Below are 11,989 nucleotides of genomic sequence, written 5' to 3'. Positions count from 1 at the left end.
GAATGTCACGATAACATAGTTCAAAGGCATCCATAATGCACAAAAGATAACATTTTGTGACTACAGATGCTCTTTGATGTGTGATATACAATAAACATATCACTTGTTGAAAAAATAGTTGAGAAAGCACTTAATCCATCTAAGTTACCAAATGCTATAGTTTAGCCTACTGTTCCTTAACCCTCACAGCACTTTAGCCCCTGGTGGAAATTCACATTGCTCTTATTGTGGAATGCTGGTTATCTCAGCAGCAGCACTAAACATGGAAATGCATTGTTGAACTGTGAAAATAGAGAAATAGTAAACACACCACCATTATGTAAGGGCCCTATGTATTTTGAACTGATTTACATTTCATTTGTCTTGAAATATGAAAATATCTGGCTGACTTGACTGTACTTTGAACTTTCATGAAAATATTTAAATATACCAGAACATTCAAGAACATAATCTATTTCATTTCCCTACAAGGTTCTTGCATTCTGAGTGCAAAGTCAATGCTATGAAGTATTAAGGCACTGTAAAATTCTCACACTACACCTGCTTTCGCATATACGAAAAATTCTTGTTTATCAATACAGATACTTGAAGTGGAGGGGTGGGGTTTCCACACTGATTCCCATAAAAAACAGCTATTTTATTCTTGAAAAAGAGGAATGTGGGGAATCAAAGTCTCTTGGGACTACAATATCCAAAAATTGTGAGGTCAGTAATTCTACTTTTGAATTTTAAATAGAATTTTGGATTTCTAATGAGACATACTGAAGTCACTCAAAAGGAAAGACAGTTTGATACAGCTGGTGCAGCATCAACACTTTGCCTGGAGCACTCCAGTCTCATGCTGTTCCTGTCACTGAGTGAGCAAATATTGGACATATGCATTCATGTGTATGGGTACCTGTTTCTTCGATCCTCAGTTGATAAAGTTAGAGACACCATCTCTAGGATCACTGTCTTAAGAGTCATTGTTACAGCTTAAAATCACTATACAATGCATCCCATCCACATATCCTCTCCATAAACAACTAACCAAACTTGTGAATGTCACAATATATTTAGCATCATTTCTCAGAATATTATTTTGTGAAATATAATGAAAATTATTAATAAAGTTTCTGTGCACTCTATTTATGCTTACTTCCAGATATCAAGTACTTCATTTTTCAGTAAATAATACCATATACTTAGTAGTTAGCCAGCAATGCATTCTGAATGCTAGAGTCAGATGACTGGAGTTGGAATCTGGCTTTTCTGCTTTCTGCTCATTTAAATTTCATCATCAATTAAATAACATGGAACTTTCATTATCTTAGCTATAGAAGTGGCATGTTTATTGTTATTCTTTTACAGCAATTGAAAAACTAAAAGTGTCATAATACAATGAAACACTATATTATATAAAGTGAAAATTAAAAACTAGAACTGAACATTATTTTGTGTTACTAGCTATCTATGTTGGTTACTCATTTTGGCTACTGGATGACTGGTGTCTGATGCTCTTCCTTCTGACTGGGGCTATCATGGTCTCCTTTTGCCAGTCTTTTCTCTTTAAGGGGGTTCTTTTGACTATTTCAGCTATTTGGTGTCTGTTTCCTACTTTTCTATATCAAATAAAAATTAAACAAACACAGTGCTTGGTAGGCAGAGGCAGAAAGATCAGGAGGTCAGGCAGCTCCCAGCTGTATGAGAGCTGGGAGCTGCCCGAGACTTTGATTCAAAAATAGCAACAAGAACAGCACATGTTATAGCGACAGCCAAATGGTAGTCACTGCCTTATTAAACATAGAAGTTTTTCTGTACAATAAATAATGGTGAGTTATATATCTGTTTAAGAAACTGAGGAAAAAGTATGTTTGGGTATTCAGCACTAAAAACAATATTTATACCACCCCTTCTAAGTCTCTGGAAATATTACAGAATGAGGGGACGGAGAATATAGATTTCATTGCTTTCTGTTGTTTATTTCTTCACTCTGCTATTTCTTTTCAATGCTGAAGCCTTTAAATTTAGTACCACTCATATTGGCAATTTTTGTTTTTATTTTCATAAGCAGACCCTTTGGTTTATGCCTATAACTGAGTATTGACATGCTTCCTCTGTATTCCTGTACCACTTTCAAAATTCATATAACGTACACATCACTACAATATCTTTAAAATATTTAATTTTAATGTCAACATCTCAAAATTGGTAGTACATAGTACCTTGATTCCCTCTGATTCAGACTTAATGTGTAGATTTTGATTACATGGACAGTTGGTCTAAATAAAGGCAAAAAGAGGGGGCCTACAATCTACAACTCATATGGTAGAAGTGGGCTTCTTGTAATGAATTCTCCAAAAACAATAGAGGATTTAAACTCAGATCCATCCAGAAATAGAATGCCTATACTAAAGACCTGGAAATATGTTAACTATTGATTACAAAATCATAAATCCATATAAAAGTAAAAAAGCTAGAGAGTGTTTTAAATTCATATTAATTTAGATATTATTTTCTATAATGTTTGGTGTTTGTGATGTCCTGCTCTCATTCGAACATTTTTTTCTCCCCTAAGAGTCATGTAGAAACTTAATCTTTAGTTCAACATTGTAGAAAGGAACACATAAGAGCTGAGATGTCTCCTCTCAGCAAGGAGTGAAAACCATTTTAAATGTGTAAGATCAACCATTATGGCTCATTTTTACTCCTCCACCTACTGTGTGAAGACAGAAACAAGGAATTCACCAGATGTCTGTGACCTGATTTTGGAATTGTCAACTTCTATAACTGTGAACCAACAAATTTCTGCTCATTAGAAATTATACAATATCAAGTATTTTGTTACAGTAGCACATATTAACACATATTTTTATTATTAATATATTTTCCCACTGAATTTCCATAGGATGAGATTAGATCCAAGCCTTTGATGTCAGACATTGTATGTAACATGAGGGCCTGCTTGTTGGGGGTTTCTGTCCTGCCCAGTTCCCACACCCAGTTAGCCCCAAAGAAAATCACACAGAGAATCTTCATTAGATATAAACTGATTGGCCCATTAGCTCAGACTTCATATTAGCTCTTATATTAACCCATTATTCTTATCTATGTTAGCCACATGGCTCAGTAACTTTTTCAGTGGAGCAGGTCACATCCTGCTTCTTCGGTGTCCGGACAGGACTCCAGAAAGTTTCCTTCTTCCCAGAATACTCTTGTTCTCATTACCCCGCCTCTACTTCCTGTCTGGTTGTTCCACCTATACTTCTGGTCTGGCTACTGGCCAATCAGCATTTATTAAAAACATAATTAACAGAATACAGAATTGTCCCGCCCCAATTGTACCTTTTGCTACCATCATAATCTAAGCCTACCTCTCATCATGAGAAAAAGACTCGTGGAAGTATGGAATTGTGGATTTTAAACAGTTTCTAAAAATAATCTGATAAACAGAGGGAACCAAAAAAGATAATCAAACATGTAATTATTGTACTTCTTATAGGTAGGTTTAGAAAATTCATGTAAGCAGATGTAGGTATGTTTGGAAGACAGATATACATAGGAGTGGAAGACTGATATAAGAAGGGATAGAAGGCTGGTATCGACAGCTGTAGCAGGCTGGAATAGGTAGGTATGGTTGACTGGTATAGGTAAGTATGGTAGGCTGGTAGAGGTAGGTGCAGTAGGCAGGTGTAGGTAGGTGTGGTAGGCTGGTAGAGGTAGAAGTGTTAGATTGGCATACTAAGGAGCTTATGTTAAGTTAGTAAATAGATTGATTGATTCTTCTGCCATTATTTTTTCTACTGTCTTCCATAATTCCAAAACAGCAGCCGTAGTATTTCTGAGTCCCAGGGAACAAACAGCATGAGAGGAGCTACAGTATGAATCACCCAGATTTGGTCTCTGAGTACAAGATGATTATATTGCATGTTTGCGGCAGTGGCATTGACTTCTATGAGAAATCCATACATAAGAAGCATTTTAAATTGCAGACCCTCGGCCCACAACAAACATTGTTTATTCATCCCCTGAAACTATGATTGTGCAGCATTAGAAGTAACTTGATTCCCTGTAAAAGTCTGAGTGCCTGGACATACACACTTGGACTGTGCCTCCAGCACTGCTTGTGAATGAACTGACAGGTGTCTGGAAACAGGGAACAAAGAGCGCTAGGATTTTGTTTTCTTTAAAGCAACAGTACAGCTTTACTTTGTGTCTTGAATTCCACTTCAAAGGCTCCCAGGAAGCCTGAATCTTAAGGAGGCACTGATTACTTCAGAAAAGCAAATCCTCACAGCAATGTGTACTCTTCTCATTTGCGGCATTTTCCACTCAGATCTTTTCTTAGATGCATTGAAAGCTGAGCAGACGTTTTCTTAGGCATCTTTGTTTTGCTTTGTGCTTGATTAACAATAAAAAGAAATACAGTAATTAAAAAACAAACAGAATGGCTTTATAATCATCAACAAAAAATGTATTCACATGCTCAGACACTGTTCACAATATTCAAAGTGAAATGCTCAGTTTCATTAAGACATGTTTAATATAAGGAGAAAAATAGAGAAAAGTAAGACTTCATTTACATAGACTGGGATCAAGAAGACTCAAATATATGCACATTAGGATAATTTTATGCTTAGTAATAGAACATTTGCCAAATTAGGTTTTCAACAAAGAGGACTTGTGTATTTTATTCAAAATAATATCTGCATGATATTGCCAGCTTTAAACAGCAGATGACACCCCCTCATAGTTGAATTATTTATTAGCATGGATTCTTCTCATATCAGCTCCAATCCTAGTTAAGTTAGAAAGAAATATTTGTCTTAAATAAGAATATAATTAAAACTATTAATTAAGATAATTAAAACTATCACAATAATATCATAATTATTTTATGCTATTATTATCATTAATATTTAAGTACCAAGTTACAATCTTCACCTTAAATCCAAGGTAATATTCTTTTCCATTAAAAACTTAATTATAATGTAATTACATCACTTTCCTGTTTCTCTTTCCTCCCTCCAAGCCTTCCTACCATTTTGGTACACTACCTTACAATAGACTTCTTTTCTTATGGATCTCCTATGGAAAAGAACAAAATGTTCAAATTTGCACTTTTAGCTGATTTTCCTCTTACTATATTAGCAAAAACTGCCTCCCAGGTCTGCATCTAGCTGCACAAAGGAAGATGGGAAGATTCAGATGTTGGCAAACCGTAGAATAAGTCCTCTTTCATCTTTTCTGACTCAAAGGGATCAGTCATTCATTAGGAAGAAAAAAAATACAAGCTAGTAAAGTTTTCTAGAAAAAGGAAGACCAATCTACATGAATACATCAATACTGTCATCCATCAGGCAAGGTGGATACTGGTCATGGTACATGTAGAAAAACTTATTATTTAATAATTGTGTACACTTTTCCCAAAATTTAGCAAAAGTGCTCTCTCTAACAGATCTGTTTGATAATAGAATCATGTGAGGAATCATATGGAACAGATATCTCTCTAAAAGGGATCAACAGAAGACTTTTGCCAAATAATCAAAGAAACTACAAATTGAATAAACATAGGTGAAAATCCTTAGTGCACGTTAGCTTATTAAAGCTCCTGATGGTTCTAACAGTTTAAGATACAAGCAAATGCATCACAATGTCAAAACAAATGCTTTTACTTTAACCACTAACATGGTTTCTTAAAATATGTCAAAAGCGTGTTTCTTCATTGGAATGAAAGCAGAAATAAGTCTTACTAGATACATAATATTTTATATAAAAAAGATCTTCTCTGTCCATTACTGATGAAACTGCTCATTGAAGCTGTGCTCACCTTTGACTCATTTTTCTCCTATCTACATAAGATACAAATCAACCTGTAAAATGCACCAAGTGAGAAGTCACACATACTCTACCTAAAGAGGTTCCCATAGAAACTAATGGGTTTATCAAACATATACAAAATAAAAATCAAGTTGCAAGGCTTACATTTCACTATATAAAAAATAACAGTAATATATTGGGGTGTTATTTGGAGTATTATAAAAAGTGGAGATATCATCCCAAGTTGTATCTATTTATATTGCAAAGTTATATCTATTTGTATTGTAATTCTCAGTGAACTGACAGCACAAAGCTAATGGACAGATCTGAGCTCAGGCGTTTTCAAGAGATAGAGTAAAAGCCTGCTTTTGAGACTATGAAATTCTATTTTTATGCCTTCTCTCTGCTGTTTTCTCACCTAATTTATCCTAAACATATTTTAAATTCAAAATCTAGTCAAATAAGATTCTAAAACTTTTAGGCCAGCTCCAGCTGTCCTTAAGACGATCAACATGCTCGGAGTCTATGAACTAGCGTGTTAATAGAGAGAAGTAGCACCCTTTGTGGGATAGTTCAATGGCAGTATTTGGATCTATTCAAATCAATGTATTCATTTTAAGTTATGTCAGATTGCACATGACATAAATGTCAGTACATTAACCACTTCTAGGAACAATTGAGTATCACTAAAAGCATTCACACTGCTATGCAGCCATAACAGTCAATCATTTATTTGTTTATCCTGTAAAACTGAAGCTCTCTACTATTTAAATGCTAATTTTCATACCATTCTATCGCTGTTTCTCACAACCACCATTCCACATTTGGTCTCTATAGCTAAAACCACCCAATAAAACTGAGATAAGTATAGTCTCATAAATTTGTTGTTTTATGATTAAATTGTTGAATTTAGCATATATGTTTACATTTCCCTTCATGTAGTTGACTGGGTCATATATGTTCAGTTCTAGGAACCTTTATTAGGGCTTTACCCATGTTAGATGAGAACTTATCTTTTGCAGTACATTCTGAGCTACTAAACCCAACATTTCAAAGCAATTGTTTCTCCTATTGCTTTCCCACCTAGGAAGATACAGATTGAAATCAGGGCACATTTGTGAGCAGGATAATGGGCTGTTTAATGCTAAGATAATGCATGACTAATACAGAAATGACAAGTCCCCAAGAGTTCCCAACATAACTTCTAAACAAATGTCTTCAAACCCCAACGATTGTGAGGGTAACATTTATTTTAGATATCTTTAAAGAAGGTCCAACAGAACACAAGGCTTACCACTGTAAGTATCTGAACAACTGATATTGAAGCTTCAGTATAAAATAAAAAAGTCAATCTAAGCTGACTTCCATAACAAGAAGTTGACTGGTTGACTTGCTCTATGTGAAGAGAAGGAGCAAAAATAGATTGAATGAAATAAAAAGATCCAAGCTCCTCAAGGTCAGGAAAGAAAGTTCTAAACAAAAGTAGAGAGCCAGAAGGAAAAAAAGCACATTGAATTCAAAGTCAAATATTGATGCAAACAATATTAAATAAACTGAGATATAAATAGGATGCAAAAATCTCATAAAGCATACATACATTATTTCAAGCTCTGTCCAACAAAAAAAAGACCCTGATCATTAGTGCACATAACAATCAGATGCTCATTTATAATTATCACATCTATTAAAATAACTGTAGATCCAGAGAAAAATGACTCTATGACTTTGACAACAGATGTCCAAAATCAAACTGGAACATCTTGTGACAACTAGGAAAAAATGTGTCTACAGTATAAGAGAAAAATATCAAAGGACTCAGAATTCAGCTTGAGAGTTTACTGCTTAGGTGGTTTGGAGCACAACCCTAAACAATGTTGCTAACATACTCAATTATATAAAAAATAAAAATTCTTTATATTTTTGGTTGTGAACCTTGACTTTAATGGCTCAGCACTTCCTCCAGTCAACAGAGACAGCTGACCTGTGCTTGTGGAAGTTCACAGACACTGGACAGCCAGTCAAGGTGTCAACATGGTACCGACCTAGGCCCTGTGCATGTGGCTTACAGTCACAGAGGTTGGTCTTTTGTGGCACCCCTAGCAGTGGTACCCTGGCATGTACCCTATGAATGAGTTAGCTCTTTGGAGTCTATTCACTATGGTAGGTTACCTTCCTCAGCCTTGATGAAAGGAAAGGAGATTGGTCCGGTCTCAACAAGCCATGCTTCGTTGACTCTCATGGGAGGTCTTACCCCTTCTGAATGAATACTGATGAGGAGTGGATGTAGGGATGGGGAAAACTGTGGTTGATATGTAAAATAAATAATTTTTTAAAATCCCATTACATTCTTCTTTTACTTTTTAAGACTATAATTGCATCATTTTTTCTTTTGTTTTCCTTCCTTCAAACATTCCCATATGCCTCTGCTTGCTCCCTTTACAATCCATGATCTCTTTTTTCATTGATTGCTCTAATATATGTATGTGTATGTGATTCTTAACACATAAGTATACCTGCCTATCTAGTATAAGTTACAACAGTAAATTGTGATATAGGTTAAGGCACAATTAAGTGGAAAAAGGTATTCCTGCTGTTTAGGATAACAAGTAGGTCCAATTGAAATGATGTTATTGAAAAAGAAACATTTGAAAGCTTTCATAACAATGCTTGATTTAAGCAGAAATATTTCAAAAACCTCAAGTATCTTCCCAAAAAGTCATCATTAATTTCAAAGGAGATAGGCAAAAAATGCACAGAAGAGAGGTCTGAAGGATGCCCACTTTCCTAATTAACAACAATGATGACATCACTGATAACAGGGTACGTCCATTTACTGTGACAATGTGGGCAATGTTCAATCTTCAACTCAAAAAGCAGTCTGACTTTTCTGACTATTTTGAATGAAACACATGACATGAATCCAGTCCATAATTCTAAAATTGAATATCAGGGAACAATTGGCAAAATATTTGTACAATTTCTCCCTCCAAAAAAAGTCTCAAAAGAAAAACTACTGTGAAAGCATTTTACATATACTACAAAATTGTAACTATCTTATTTCAGTTAACCTTAGAATGAATCATTTCTATAATCAAAGCTGCTGAATAAATTGCTCAATATTTAAACAAAATTTGTGATGCAGATTATTGCGCTAATATCAAATTATTACTTTGGACTTGGTGCTGTGGATATGTATGAAAATGTCATTCAGTATGAGCGGTGAACATGAAAGTTCTCAGGGTACTAAAACCTAATTTCTATAACATATTCTTTAATCATTCAAAACTATTGTACATATACTGGTGTATTTATTCGGAATATTTAAAAATTCATGAAATAAAAGGTGAGACATCAAGAGTTGTAAAACCTATGTGAAAGGCATAGAAACATTTTTCTTAATCTTAAAATATTTTTATCTCTGGAATAATTTAAATAAAATGAAAAAGTAAGAGACCGTCAACAACTGGGAAAAACACCAAGCGCCTTTTTGTTTACCTGTGTCTTGCTCACTTTCGTTTTTTGGGGAGAGGGGACTTCGAGACAAGGTTTCTCTGTGCAGCTTGGGAGCCTGTCCTGGAACTCACTCTGTAGACCAGGTTGGTCTCAAACTCACAGAGACCCGCCTTTCTATGTCTCCTGAGTGCTGGGATTAAAGGCATGCCTGTGCCACCCACGCCCAGCTTTGTTTCCTTATAGTTTTCTGTGAAGGCATTAGATAACTGATTTTTCATTTAAGAAAGTTTATTTTCCCCCTTTTCTTCTTTTTTTTGCATTTTTTCTCTTGTTACTTGATCAAAACAATGTGTTTTAATCATACCTACCCTTGTTTAAGTTCTCCCCTATACAACCTCTTTCTTTCCAATACAACTTTGTGTCCACTTATTAAGTCCTGTTTGTGTCACCTGTGTATTCTCGGCTATGTGGCCTTCCACTGGAGAATGGTCCTCCTGCCAGGGACTGCACTCATAAAGGAAACCCAGTCTACCTCTTAGCAATTAGTCATTACTATCTGTTCCTCAGCTGAGTTTGGGAGTTCAACTCTATTCTTCTCTCAAGAGTGGGATTTGTCTGGCTTCAGGTGGCTCAGGTTGTATACATGCTGCCAGAGATAGTGTGTGCATTTGATCTGATGCATCCAGAACAGTTTCCTTGTAATCAATATCACCTGTGCCCTTACACTCTATTTTTGCCCACTCTCCTTCAGTGATCCTTGAAACTTGGGTGAAAATGCTGTGATATATCTTTCCCCCATTTAGTGTTGAGCATTGCTCAGTCTTATACTCTGGTACCTTTATCAGTTATGGGTCTCCATATTATTCTTCATCTAATATAAATAAAGCAGCTTCTGTGACAGTTGAGAGGTGCATTAATCAATGTGTATGATAATAATTTTAATTTCTTTCTTTGATCAAGACAGTAAAGACTCTAAGAGTTACATATTGTCAAAACTATAGTGGAATATTTTGATCTCATTCTGACACTCCCAAGTCTGACAATAAAGTTTATTTGAATCAAAATGTGTAACTAGCTTCTAGCTGATTGAAATTAGCTCTAGAAGTTTTGGAGGACTGAGGATGTAGAGAAAGACACAGGAAACAGAAGGGAGGGGATCAGAAAGAGTCTTTGTGCCTTAATAGAGAAAGGAGAGAGGAGGTCACTGGAATGGAGGTCTCCTCCACTCCTCTGATCAATCAGGTTCTTACCTTGATATCTGATTCCAGAGCTTTTATTGATAAAGAATAATTAGATAAATGCTTCACAGAATGCGTCTTGAATCTGTACTAGAGTGAACGCTTTCATCTGTGCTCACTTGTGAAGGATGTTGACTGCTGTGTCTGAAGCTGACAAGCACCTAGAATACAGATTCAAGAAATGTATTAAAAATATCATTAGGTGTTATGTATTGTCACTGTGATGTAGTGTAACTGTCTCATAGAATAGTGGCCTAGGAGAAAATTTTCTGAAAAGCTTTTAATTTTTCTTTAGATGACACCACCTTATTTTATCTTCATAAGTGTGCCTTTACTCTCAACGCACATATTAACTAACTCAAAAAGTCAGAGATCTGCCAGTGTTTAAAACTCCCATTTATAGAATTTAACCAAACTTCTCAAAGATCTATTGGAATACTGAGGAGAGAAAGTTTCAACTTTCATGATTGCCTATTTCGTTGCCTCAAATCCATCCATTTCATAGACCTAATGAAAAATTCTTATATCCACCAAAAGTAATCTATCTATCATCATAAAAATCATTGTGTTTTCTGGATTCTTATGCCTTAGATTTCACTTTAGAGACATTCATTTACATCTCAGCTTTATAATATTCTGAAACAGCAAATGTTTCATTGTGGTGTGTTCATGTCTTTGAACTCTGTTCTGAGAAGAGAAGATGTCTAAACATACAATTCAGCGTATTCTCCATAATGTCAAGACAAGAATCAAGTTCAAAATTTTGGCAGCTATAATGGACAGACTATAGGATAACTTTTCTGACCCTTATCTTCTTGTGTTTACAATCTTGTTTAAATTTTTTCCTTTGAGTGAAATTGAGATATACATTAACTTACTTCTATTTAGTAGAATGTGGAAGATTCCAGGGAGTACATAAGTATGTATGCATTAGTATGTTACACACAATTATTATGCTCATCATTATGACAGTCCATCTTTCTCAGTAGTTTTGAGGAAGCAAGCATCTATGTATTCTGTCTGTATTTCCTTCAGACTGAAATATTCCCAGCTGGAGAGAAGGGGAGTCCATAGGACTAGGAAAACACATGAAACTTAGAGGCCTAGAAATTAAAAAAAAAAAAAACCTTACCCAAGGTTGTAAAAGTAGAAAAAAATGCTATGGGAATTAAACTCTTTGCTGAATCTGCCTATTCTCTGGACAGTGTTCTAGTGATTCAGTTTCAATAAGTTCTCACTTGTTTTGTGCTATGGCTTTGAGTGATGCAATTCCCTTTGAGGCACACATGTTCTTGTAAATAATTTGACTGAATGCATTGATTTACTAACATAGACGTGGTTGGAGTAATTTGATTCCCCATAGACTTTCTATCTTCCATGAGTAGAAAATTATTCACATTTTCCCAGGAAAAATATCATGTAATCTCATGCTTGGAATGAGGCACTCTCGATTAATAACATTATTTTTGTATATAAAGGAGTTCAGCATATCTCTAAAA

General features: G+C 35.1%; 1 long non-coding RNA gene across 1 annotated transcript; it reads right to left on the bottom strand.

Moving 5' to 3' along the window:
• Positions 1 to 3,212: 3,212 nt before the first annotated feature.
• LOC125393534 (uncharacterized) lies at positions 3,213 to 11,589 on the bottom strand. The gene is made up of 3 exons (XR_015738241.1): positions 11,369 to 11,589; positions 10,503 to 10,651; positions 3,213 to 4,380 (listed from the first exon to the last, which is right to left on the bottom strand). It is a non-coding gene; the product is annotated as an uncharacterized LOC125393534 (long non-coding RNA).
• Positions 11,590 to 11,989: the final 400 nt, after the last annotated feature.

Source organism: Myodes glareolus, chromosome 7, assembly GCF_982192425.1.
Source record: "Myodes glareolus chromosome 7, mMyoGla1.1, whole genome shotgun sequence".
Lineage (NCBI taxonomy): Eukaryota > Metazoa > Chordata > Mammalia > Rodentia > Cricetidae > Myodes > Myodes glareolus.
Note: the sequence above shows the minus strand (reverse complement) of the source record. Positions and strands in the feature narration are given on the sequence as shown.